Source organism: Mustela nivalis (genome assembly GCF_964662115.1).
Source record: "Mustela nivalis genome assembly, chromosome: 6".
Lineage (NCBI taxonomy): Eukaryota > Metazoa > Chordata > Mammalia > Carnivora > Mustelidae > Mustela > Mustela nivalis.
This window is the reverse complement of record NC_139025.1, coordinates 42,345,431-42,357,637: the sequence shown is the minus strand read 5'-3', so window position 1 is coordinate 42,357,637 and position 12,207 is coordinate 42,345,431. Positions and strand designations below refer to the sequence as shown.

The following is a 12,207-nucleotide window of genomic DNA, read 5'->3' as shown; positions in this document are numbered from 1 at the left end:
TATTTGGAAGAAGTGATATATAATTATTATCTGCTTTGTGTTCTGACAAAGTAAATTCAAAAATAACATGAGTTTGATTTTCCTAAAAGTATTCAGTCAACTCAGATATCAGATATCAATACAAATGAGAGCATTTTTTTTTGCATGTGTAAAACCAAAACTTGTTTTTTTGTCCTTGTCCCATAGCAATTTATTCCTAAGACCATCTTTCTTTTAATTTACTACCTTTTTGTTTGTATTTAAGTAATGTTTTTAACCCCCTTGTTAAGACACTGAAGTAAAAGTAAAGTAGAGCAATATTTGGCCTATTTACCTTATTCTTGTGAGAAACTTTAAATGGTAGTTATGTATGCTTTTATATTTAAAGATTTATAGGATGTTAGTGGAAGAAAGAGATGTTTTAAATATGAGTACTAAATTACTTTCATCATCCGTGCAGTATTCACTTTGTTGAATACTTTGTTCTTTTATGGTTAGTAAAAATGTCTGAGTTCATGTTTTACTTGAATCTTATGTGGACCTCCTGAATACCTCATAAATTGTCTAAATAATGATCAGAAATTTGATAGCATCCTTTGACACCTGTGAACAGAGATCACTATTAATCTGTAGCCCAGAGATACAGTGATATTTTTAAACAACACTGAATAAAAAAATTTCATGAGATACAGCACATTGCACTTTCTTCAGATCAGTGCTGTCCAGTAGCACTTTTTACAATAATAAAAATATTCTTTGTGTGCTCCAGTATGGTAGCCACTAGTCACATGTAGCTAGTGAGCCCTTGAAGAGTAGCTAGTATGATTGAAGAACTGAATTTTTAATTTTAATTGAAATTTAAGTAGTCACATGTGGTTAATGGCTACTGTATAGGACAGCATAGCTTTAGAGAATATTTAAGTAGTAGTAACCAAGGAAAGCATTTTTTCAATAGGGTTTTTAAGACTACTAATTTGTTCAAATAAATGGCAGCATCATGATTAAAAAATGATCTGAGCAACGGAACAGCCGCACTGTTTATGTTGACTGTTGCATCCATACAGAATTTGGCACCACCTCTCTCCCACCCCCGTTGTGATGTAGGCCTTCAGAGAAGAGCAGCCCTTTCCGTTTTTGTTTGGAAGTCTTTGGTTTGCAGAGATGTACAGATTCCAGTGCCAATAATTCGTTTCTGATGAGACTGTCATGTCTTAAAATATTTTACATAGCTAAACCTAGTAATCTTATTGTAGATGAATCTGAAGTCATTTCACCTCTAAATAAGATTGGTCATTTCTCATTTTACCAGTGGTCAAACTGCAACATGGAAATATATCATATTTATACTTTGTTTAATTCTGGGAGACCATTCATGCTGATGCAAAGACAAGTATGTTGTTTCTGAGAGAACAAGATTTTGCTGTGTTCTCTGGCCATGTCGTGTGTCACCCTTGATTCCAGCTGGTCGTGTAGTTTGTGTTAATTCCTCAAAAGGGCAGGAGTGGGGTTGGAAAACACCTGGCCAAGGGGAGTGCCAGGCTTGGTACAATTTGTTCCCACTGCTGGGGAAAGAGCTTAAAGCCTGTTTGTTTGATAGCTATCAGTGTTTAATCATCATATGAAAAGACAGGGATAACAAAGACCACCAAAGTGCCAAATCTAATTCTATTTAAAAAAAATGTAAACAATGGAGGGGTTATAATGTAAGGGTTTTATAATGCTAAGAAATAAGCTCATTTTTAGTTATGGATTTTCATTACTACCTCTTTGCTGTATAAATATATCTCAGTTTTTTAATACCTCAATTTCCTGAGAATCTGTATGTACGTTTTTGTAAATAAAAGAATTTACCATATGCTAGGGGAAGGACCTGGCTTTTAAAGAAATTGTATAAAGACCTTTGTTACTGGATTTGTTAACAGTGAATCAATTTGAAACTTCTTTAAAACATTTTATAGCCTTTTCTGGTCCCTTGACTGAGGTGTTTTTGTTTTGTTTTGTTTTTTTCCTTTTTTAGTAAACATGATCTTATTTAGTGAGACCTATGTTCAGGAAGTGTGTACCCTCATTTGTTAATTTACAACTGCAAAGATTTGTATGTCTCCTATGTTTTCCTTTCATGCCAAAGAAATACTCTTTTTTAAAAGCCAGCAGGTTGCACGAACTGAAAACTCCCCCCCCCCCCCCCCCCCGCTTATACAGGCAATCTTAAGTTTTATTTCCCGGGATTTAGATAGTTTCCAGAAGAAAATACCCAATTTTTTAGTTAAAGCTAGTGATAATAATTCGTGAAAGTAACATGGTTTTAGAAATGCATTAGTTCCATTAAGGAAGTAATGACAGTTTTAAGGAACTGTGTTGCATTCAATCCACAATTGCATGAACCTTTTAAAAGTGAATACAAGATATAATCACTAAATTTTGTGTGTGTATGTGAACTACTCAGGATTCAATGGCCTAACATGTAGGAGATTGATCGCTGTTATCTTTAGGGCCAGATTTCCCATGATTGCACATGGCTATTGATCCTATTTTTAAGGGGGTCAAACCTGCTGCCTTAAAGCTAAACCTGCTGCCTTTAAACTTTGCTATCCTCCTCCCTCCAACTGTGGCTGTAAACAGTGACTCTGCATAGTCAGCTAGCATTATACTTGATTCTATTGTGAATGCAAATAAAATTTGTTAAGTCCATCAAGTATTAACTAGGTAAATGTAAACTGATTTCAACCTTGTCTTTGGCCAAGTCTACTTGATAGCTTACGATAATTTGGAAATGAAGTACATCGATATGAATGTGAACATTGTGTTTGAGTCATTGTGGGAATAATTATTCATATTTGGAACTGATAATGAACATTTAAAGTGTTTATTTCCATCCTATGGGGCAAATTTCTTAATTTCTCAGAGCCTTTAGTGATTACTACCAGAAAAGCGTATTCTGAAGAATGAGAAAATTTATGTAAATTACCTTAATTCCTAGTAGCTTAGTGTGCAGTAAAGAATAAATGATAATTTATTATTGGTATTTAATGTTGGAATATCACTAATATACATACCATATTAATATATAGTAATTTTGTATTTTGGCATTGGGTTTTGTAGTACCATTTAAACAGTGAAGGTCATCTAAATTTTATGAGATCTTCTGAGAGTAGCCCAAACTGTAGCAAGTAAAGAAAAAAAAAAGTTGTGCCTTTTTATTATAGAGACTATTAAAATAAGTAGAAGATTATAATCTCGTTGTGTAATTAACTAGGTCCAACCCCCATGACCAGTCTGGCCCTGTCCATTCCCTACCATCTCTTCTCACATTTTTTGGGGGGAGGGGGGAACAAATCCCAGAGATTGTATCTTATATCTTACCTATAAATATTTCAGTACTTATCTCAAATGTTATCTCAAATGGTAAGGTCTCATTTTAAATAAAACCACAATACCATTATACACACACAGTAATCCTTAATAATCATATAACCAGTATGACTTCTCCAGTTTCTAGGAAGTTGTTTTAAATAGCAGTATTGAGGTATGTAAAAAGTGGAGAATAAATATAAGGAGGAGGCTACTTTTGCAAAGAGGATGAAAGATTTCTGTTACGAGGACAATAGACCCCTAAGTAGGTAAATTTGGAGGTACAGACAAGCGACTAAGGGGAGGAAAGTGGGAAAGCAGAGTAATGTGGAAAGCAGGGGCTGTTTTTTGCTTCCTCACTACCTACTGTTTTCCTATGGGCATAGTAAGATGAAGATGATTATTGGGGTAAAAAAGTGGAATTGATAAATCTTGTGAAATTGCTAACAGTGACAAAAGAATGACTCTTAGGAGAAGGGGTTGGGCTTTTGAAATATAATCAACAAACCAAGGCAGAAAAGACACTCGGGTGAGCAGGAAAGAAAATGGGTGGTTAAGCGTCCTGGGATCGAGTCCCACATCGGGCTCCTTGCTCGGCAGGGAGCCTGCTTCTCCATCTGCCTCTGCCTGCCATTCTGTCTGCCTGTGCTCGCTCTCTCTCCCTCTCTCTCTCCCTAATGAATAAATAAAATCTTTAAAAATATATATATATATAAAAAAAATGGGTGGTTAAAAAAAAGTGGTAAAATGGGCACAAAATTTTAATAAAGATGGTTCAGCAAGTGAATGCAGGGTTTTTGTATTTTTTTTGCTTTTGGAAGAAGATGAGATGGGGAAAGGATAAGGGATCACCTTAAAATCAAACATCCCAATACTGTGGTCAAAAGGGATCAGTAGAGAAGTAATTCAGGATAAATTTATCAGAGCCATTATCAGAATTTATAAGGAAATCAAACTACATGGCTAAAGTTGCCAGAAATGCATCAAATCAGTCGACTTTTTTGAGTTTTTTGTACTGCTGCTTACACTAAATGCAAATAGAGTGTGAATTACACACACTCATCTCAAACCAGTGAGCCCAATTTTATTTTTAAAACAGTATCTGAATAGAGAGAACACCTGTGTGTATTTGCACAGTCTACTGAGGAAGTGTATGTGTGGTCTGGCCTAATAAATGCTTGGAGCTGCTGGGGTGTGAGCCCCTCATCTTGAGCTGGAGAGACCTCTGATTAATGTTCTTTCTCCACGGCCAAGAGGACGGAGGACTAACAGCTGTAGTAAGTCAGATATAGCCAGGCTGCCTTTTTACAGTTTTCAGAGTAGCTCCACTGACTTTTACTCAATCTTTCAAAAGGTCTTTTGAGATGGAAAGATAAAACTGATACTCAAAGTGCTTCAATGACACCTCTGTTGGAGGTCATGCAGCAGTGATGAGATCTGAACCCAGGCCCCATGAGTCTCATCTATCTTGTGTGGTCTTCCCACCACACTCCATGTTGGATGAAACCCAAAGATGACAGAGTCCAGTATGTTTAATTCTGGCAGATAAAATTAAAATTTTAATGAATTCTAAATTATTTAAATTCAGCTATTGGATTCAGCTTAAGCTTTCAATGTTCTCTTAAACTGTTTAATAGGTCCAATTTGTAAAAATCCATTGAAGGATTTAGGATCAAGTGATTTTTTTTTAATCAAGTGATTCTTAATATCTCATTGGTTTCTAATAATCAGGTCTATAGTATCTCTAAAGAGGACTGAAATTTGTTTATTTTTTAAAATAAAGTTGCCATATGCATCATCTCATTCTTTGAAGGTTGAAATGAATACTCAGAGTTAATTTTAAATTTTCCAAATGCTGTGCCTTAGCCTGTATGTAAGTCTCTTGCCGTATTTCCAGTAAACTTTTACTTGTCAAATTTTAAATAAGCCCATGGAAATACTTTTTTAAGGGAAAGAATGAAGTTCATAGACAAACTACCTTAATTATTCATCAAGTTGGAAGTCTAAAATATATAAAAAACATTAAAAACACCTCACAAAATCAGGGTCATACTTACGGTCTCTTTATAGTACTAAGCTTACATTAGTGCAAACATTAAGAAATTATTTTTTATATATATATGTGTATCTGTGTGTATATGTGTGTGTGTATGTATATATATTTTTAAATAGACTCTTTTCCTGGTGGTAAAATCTTGCTTGAATTAGAGTATCAACTGCTGGTTATACGATGTGAAGTGATTGGTTTTGCCTAATAAAGTTGCCTTCAAATACAGAAGTATGCTAATTAATAGGCAAGATCGGACACTGGTCAGGTCAGGGATGTCAACTGTAGGATGGAAGAACTTTGTCATCTCCCTACTCATAGAAAACGGGGTGATCAATATTTGCCTTTCAGGTTGGTGATGTAGGTTCCACTGGAGTGGAGCTCTAGGACAGTAGGGAAATTTATTCATGGCTGTATGTTTTCACTGCCTAGAACAGTGCCCTGGAACGTAATAGGGATAAAATAAATGTTTATTACATGCATGTATCAATGGATGCAGATTGCTCTTTAAGGTTTACAACAGAAAGCTTTCACACTTAAAATCATCCGAGGTATCAAAGGTGTTAACTGGCTAGCCAGTCAGTCTTTTATTTATTTCCCTCCCCCTTCCTGCATTCTTCATGGGAGGTATACATCCTCTGCTGACATTCTTTACCTTTATATCAAAAGCATGAGAAATGATGTCCTGCCAATAGGCACTAGTGCTCTTATGTTATCTATAAAGCAAGGACCAAGGACCAGGTCTCAAGGACCTGTGCTGGGCCAGGTACCATGCTAGGCACTAAGAAGACAGAGCCAGTGGAAAGGCTCCTGAGAGGTTCACAGGGCCAGCCTGCCCTGTGGGATATGCAGATGTGACCACCGAGTTACTATGACTACAGAGATGTTGACAAGGTAAAAACTCTGGAAACTCAGTAAGATCCCAGATATTTTCTTTCTGAATTATTTTCCTGCACTTTTTAAGAGAGAAAGGCCCACCGTATTGTGAATAGTAAGATTTTTTTTTAGTATGTCAGACATTCAAATCCTCAGACACATAAGTCCAATTACAAAACCTCTGAATCATAAATTGTACCTAAGAATTTGAACAAGAAAATTTTATGGAAATTGAGATATCTTATTTATATATTCTATCCCAAATGAAATAACTTTCCATAAACCTTATGCAGTTGGGCACTTACCTTTTTTTGTTATGGTTATTCACTTGTAACTTCAGTTATGAGGAATAACTCAAGTACTTTCAAAACTAACAATGTTTTTAAAACTTAAAGTCCATGTTCAAGTTTGTCTAACCTGTAAGCTAAACTTTGCCATTCCTTGGCCACCTGATATTGCACTGATAATGTCTGTCTCCCTCAACCAAAGAACTGTGTCAAATCAGCTCTCCACTCCACTTGCTGGGGAAGCCAAGAACAGGAACATACACTTTCCAGCAAAAGCAAGGAGAATCAAGGCCAAAAAACAGGGTCATTTTTATATATAGAAAAATAGATGGAAGCAAAAGGGATCCAGCCAGCTGGGGCCAACAGTCCGGTTATTTACATAGGCAGGAGAAGGGGAGAGAATATTAGCAGAGATTTTGTGGATTGAAGTAGAGGATTCTGAGTCTTAATACAGAATGATTTTACTTTTTACAAAAAGACATTTAGAAATATTGCAAAGATATTTTATTCCCAAATGAATGTCAGCAAAATTCATTACATCTACTTTGAAAGGTAGGCAGCCTTTTTGCTTAGTTTCCCTTGACCGGGGGAAAATATGATTGACCTCGTGTGTGTGTGTGTGTGTGTGTGTGTGTGTGTGTGTACCATATATATTTTTTAATTTTTTTATTTATTTGACAGAGATAACACAAGCAGGGGGAGAAGCAGAGGGAGAGGGAGAAGCAGACTCCCCACCAACCAGGTAGCCCAATGGGTGCTCCAACCCAGGACCTGAGAACATGACAGAGGCTTAACCCACTGAGCCACCCAGGTACTCATCAATCTTATTTTTGACTTGGTTAGGAAGTACTGAATTCTCTTTTGAATGGTCACATACCTGTTTGTGTGAGCCTCACAGTTGTTGTTTTTCCCTAACCCCTCAGGGATTTACTTAAATTAACTACCAGCTTATGTATTTGGATACCCAGGTAGAGGGATACCTGGGAAGTAATGAATCCTCATTGGGCAGGCACTGGGAAATCATGCAGCAGCACAAACACCAAAGGAGTGGTGGATTGTTGCGGGCATTAGAAGAGATGTTTCAGTTCCCAACTAGAACACATCATTTAGTTATCCAACCTTCACTGAGCACGTATACTATGTGCTAGACATTGCACCTGGCACCGTAGAAGAAAACCTCCACTCCTTTCACCTCAAATAGTCTCTCAGGTCCAAGCCGGCAGACATCTAAGGAAGGGAAGACAAAGTGCTAATGCGAGGCCTGTGGTCCTGGGGCTATTTGTATTCTCCCAGCGGACAGTCCCTAGATTCTAACGGGAAACCTGGGAACACTTGAAGCTGTCAGATGTGTGGCGAATCAGAGCTCTGCAAGGCAAATTTTGAAAGATTAACTAGGAAAGGAGCGAGAAGACCTCTTCCCCATCAGCAGTTTCAAACCGGGCATTATATGTATATCAAAACACCCAGTGTTACACCTTAAATATATATAATTTTTGTCAGTCATACCTCAGTAAAGCTGTGTGTATGTGTGTGTGTGTGTGTGTGAGAGAGAGAGAGATTCCCAGCCCTGCTTTCCACATCTCAGTCTTCACCATACTTGTCTCCCAGCTGATGATGGAGAGATCCAGACTGGACGATATGAATTCTTGCATACGAGAAATTTCTAACAGGCTTCATGCTTCCGCTATACTACCCTCAGATGTGCTATGGTGTTGCAGTGGCGTTCTAGGTAAAATTAAATAATTGTAAAAGAAGAGGGGATAGGCAGCAATAAATTTAGAATATTTACAAATAATATATATCACATCCATAGCTACTTGTGACTTATTTCTGATAGTAGTTAACACGTATATATTTAAAATTGTTCTTTCTCATAGAGTTAATGGCATCTTTATAATGATGTCACTTGTGCTCAGTGTGATTCTGATATTCTTTCTTGAATGGAAGAGAACTGAGGAGGGTTCCTCCAGGAGAAGTGTAAGGAGATGTGTCACATTTTAAATATCATCCGTAGTGCACAGGAACAGAAAAAAAGCTTAAGAACTGCTAGGACGGAACTAGGAGTTGGGGATCATAATTTTCTTTCAGTTTTCTCCTAGCTCTTGGATGCTCCCATTTTATTTTAGTAGCTGCTGTTCAGGAGAAGCTGTTTGACATATGTAACACTCAGCTGAGGAAGAGAGAATGCTGAGTCAAGAGTCTCTAACTAAGAATATAGAGGAAAATGGGGTGCCTGGGTGGCTCAGTCATTAAGCATCTGCCTTTGGCTCAGGCCATGATCCTAGTAGGATCAAGCCCCACATTAGGGTCCCTCCTCAGGGGGAAGCCTGCTTCTCTCTCTGCCACTCCCTACTGCTTGTATTCCCTCTCTCACTATTCTCTCTCTGTCAAATAAATTAATAAAATCTTTTAAAAACCCACAAAACCCAAATCGTCCAACAAGCAAAGAAACAAAGAAAAGAACATAGAGAAAAATGAATTTAAAATGGTGATAAGTATTTTTCAGTATCTCTTATAAACAACCTCTTCTGCCTGCCTTTTAACCAAAGCCAGCTAAAGATAGCTAAACATTTGTCAGTTGGCCATGGCAATGAGGCAACCAGAGGCACTGGCAGTACTGGAGTTAGCTCTGACTTAAGGTAACTCTTATTTTCTGAGCACTTCCCTTCTCTTTTGGGTTTGAGTTGAGACGGTTACCTTAAATTGGTTTTCACATGCGCACCTCAGGACCTCTCTTCACCGAGATGGTATATTTGGCATAGAATCTTGACCCTGAGTTATTACTATAAGCTGGAGTCTAGAGCAAACCAGAGAATGTGGAGGCATAGCACACAGCATCTTGTCTTGTGGTTAATTGTATGGGCTTTGATATTAGAAAGCCTGGGTTCAAACCCAGATGCAGCTGCTTATCAACTCTGTGACCTGGAGGCTTTAATCACTCAGAGCATCTGGTTTCCTTTTCTGCAACATGAAGAGAATAATGATAGTCCTCATTTCACAGGGAAATAGGCAGGCTCAAATAAAACAACGTAGGTAACATATTTGGCAGGGGGCCTGCCACAGAGTAAGTATTTGATACATGCGACTAGCTTGTATTATTATTAGTGGAAAATATCAGGACTTGGATTTAGCAAAATAAAAAAGCGAGTACTTATTGTTTTAGCAGTAAAGATCTGAACGTTATGTGAGTTGAACTGGGGCAAGAGAATTGAACTGTGGACACAAGGGCCATCTTTGCAAGGGGGATGTAACCTTCAGAGCCTTCAGCTACCGGGTTATCCTATACTCAGCCAAAATCTGTCTTCTGACGGGAAGTGCTGCGTTTCTTAAGGCAGAGCTCTGAACATCCTAGACAATATCTCCTTCCACCTGGATTAAGTTACTAATGTTCCTTATAGGGCTCTCCTCCTCAAGGATAGATGTGTACTACTCACTTATTTATGGAAATTAAATCTTTCCTTTTATATTTAATCCACCCTTCAGAGTTGTCACTGGGATGTCATTTTTTGTTTAATGACATTTCCAATTTCTGGGATTAGGGTAAACTTACTTTAAAATCTCTTTATTTTGAAATATTTCAATTTACAGAAAATTTACAACAGATCATACAGAGGACTCCCATATATCTTTCATCAAGATTTCCCAATTGTTAATGTAGGGAACCACTCAGAATCTCAGAGTTAGTATAAAGATTATTTCAAGCTCAAGATATTTGAGAATCAAGAAATGCAGGAAGGAACCTTCTTGGGGCTTTCCTTATCTGACTAAAAGCAGCAATTTCTGGAAAACAAAGCTACCATAAATTCCTCCTTTTGGGAAGATCTACTCCCTGAGGGGAAAACATGAATAAAGCCTTCCCCAAATTCCTTCTCTGAGGAGTTTTATGGCCCCAAGGGAGACAGAAAGACCATTCATACCTCTACAGACAAACACTATCACTTTCTTATCTTTCAATTGTTCTCCTAAAAACTCTTTTGGCTTTCCTAAAGAAAACTATTCATTCTTCCCAGAAAAGTGTTTCTTTCTTTTTCCCCTCTATCAAGTTAGGTATATAATCTTCTCATTAAAACAATTTAAGAAGCCAGGTACTTCTTTGGCTTGCTCCCAAGTGTACATGGATAAATCCTTTTCTTCTGTTAATCTGTCTTTGGTCAGCTTCATATGCAGGCCCCAGGGAAAGAACATAACAACATAAATGACAAGTTTTACTTCCTCTACATTAACATTTTACTACTTTTGCCTTATCATTTCCTCTCCCATGGGCATTCCTTAATTTTTTTTTCTAAACCATGAGAGAGTTGTAGATATGAGCCCCCCTTGTCTCTGAATACTTCAACGTGTATTTCCTAAAAATAAAGGCTCTTTTTATATAACCACAAGAAATTGATGCTAAATAATACTATCATCTAATCCACAGGCCTCACTAAAAATTTGCTGATTGTCCCAGTAATGACCCAGTGATATCTTTTATAGGTCCAAGATCCAATCTAGGATCATGTGTAATATTTTGCTTTCATTTCTTTAAATCTCCCTCAATCCAGAACAATACCCTAGTCTTTCTTTATCTTTTACAACATTGACAGTTTTAAAAACTGACTCTGTAAAATATTTCACAATTTGGTTTCCTTTGGTGTTTCCCCACCTTTGGATCAGATTATCCATTTCTGGCAGGAACACTACCAAAGTGATGTGTAATATCGGGAGGTACATAGTATTTATTCGTCCTGTTACTGTTGTTGCTCCCTTTTGTCACTTGATTAAGATGATATCTGGGTGGTTACTTTATCATAAACTTAGTAGCTATTACTCACTTATCTAGTAATAAGCAAGGAATAAACATTTTGTGGAGAGATGCTTTGAGATTATCTAAATATTATGTTCCTCATCAAATTTTCATTCACTAGTTTTCCCATCCATTGATGATTCATGATTAAATCAATTAATACCATGACGGTTGCCAAATGGTGATTCTCTAATTCTATTATTCCTCTATATTTCTTATTTGGAATCCTCTTATGAGGTAGAGCTTTTCATTTCCTTTCATTTATTTATATATTAATTTATTTATATCCATATGGACTCATGGACTTCTATCTTGTTCAGTGTGTTAAAATAGGTTCCTATTATTATTTATTAACCTCTCAAGCTTATCTTCCGGGTCCTTTGGACTTGCCCGCAGCATTTCTTGAGCACTTCTTTGCTTTCTGGCACACACGATGTTCTAGGCTCACTGCTATTTTCCTGCAACAATCCTGGAAGCAGTCATTTCTTTAAATAAAGAGTCCTGGATTCTTTTAGAGGAGAATGGAATTTAGAAACCATGAACCTGGTACTCTTTGGTACTAGAATATCATTGCTTTTAGGACTTCTCAGCAGACTAGGAAATATGACACACTTGCACATACACACATCTATTCATCCATCCATCCATCCATCCATCCATCCATCCATCCATCTCTCCATATATCTCTATATCCTAAAAACCATGAATTTACACTGAAACCTTCAATTCCAATCCAACAACACAGGGCTTATCCTTTCCTCTCTTACCGGTTTGAACTTCCTTCTCCATCACTGAAAAACCTGGCTCCCATTAGTCTCAATACATTTACGTAGTTGGTCAATTCTTCAGTGTGTAATGTCTCAACCACACCATGAGTCTCTTTG

At 37.2% G+C, this 12,207-nt stretch overlaps 1 protein-coding gene across 3 annotated transcripts in view; it reads right to left on the bottom strand.

Annotated features, from left to right (window-relative positions):
* TIMM9 (translocase of inner mitochondrial membrane 9) overlaps nucleotides 1-12,207 on the bottom strand; it is a 906,959-nt gene that overhangs the window by 100,072 nt on the left and 794,680 nt on the right. The gene's annotated exons all lie outside the window — the stretch shown is intronic.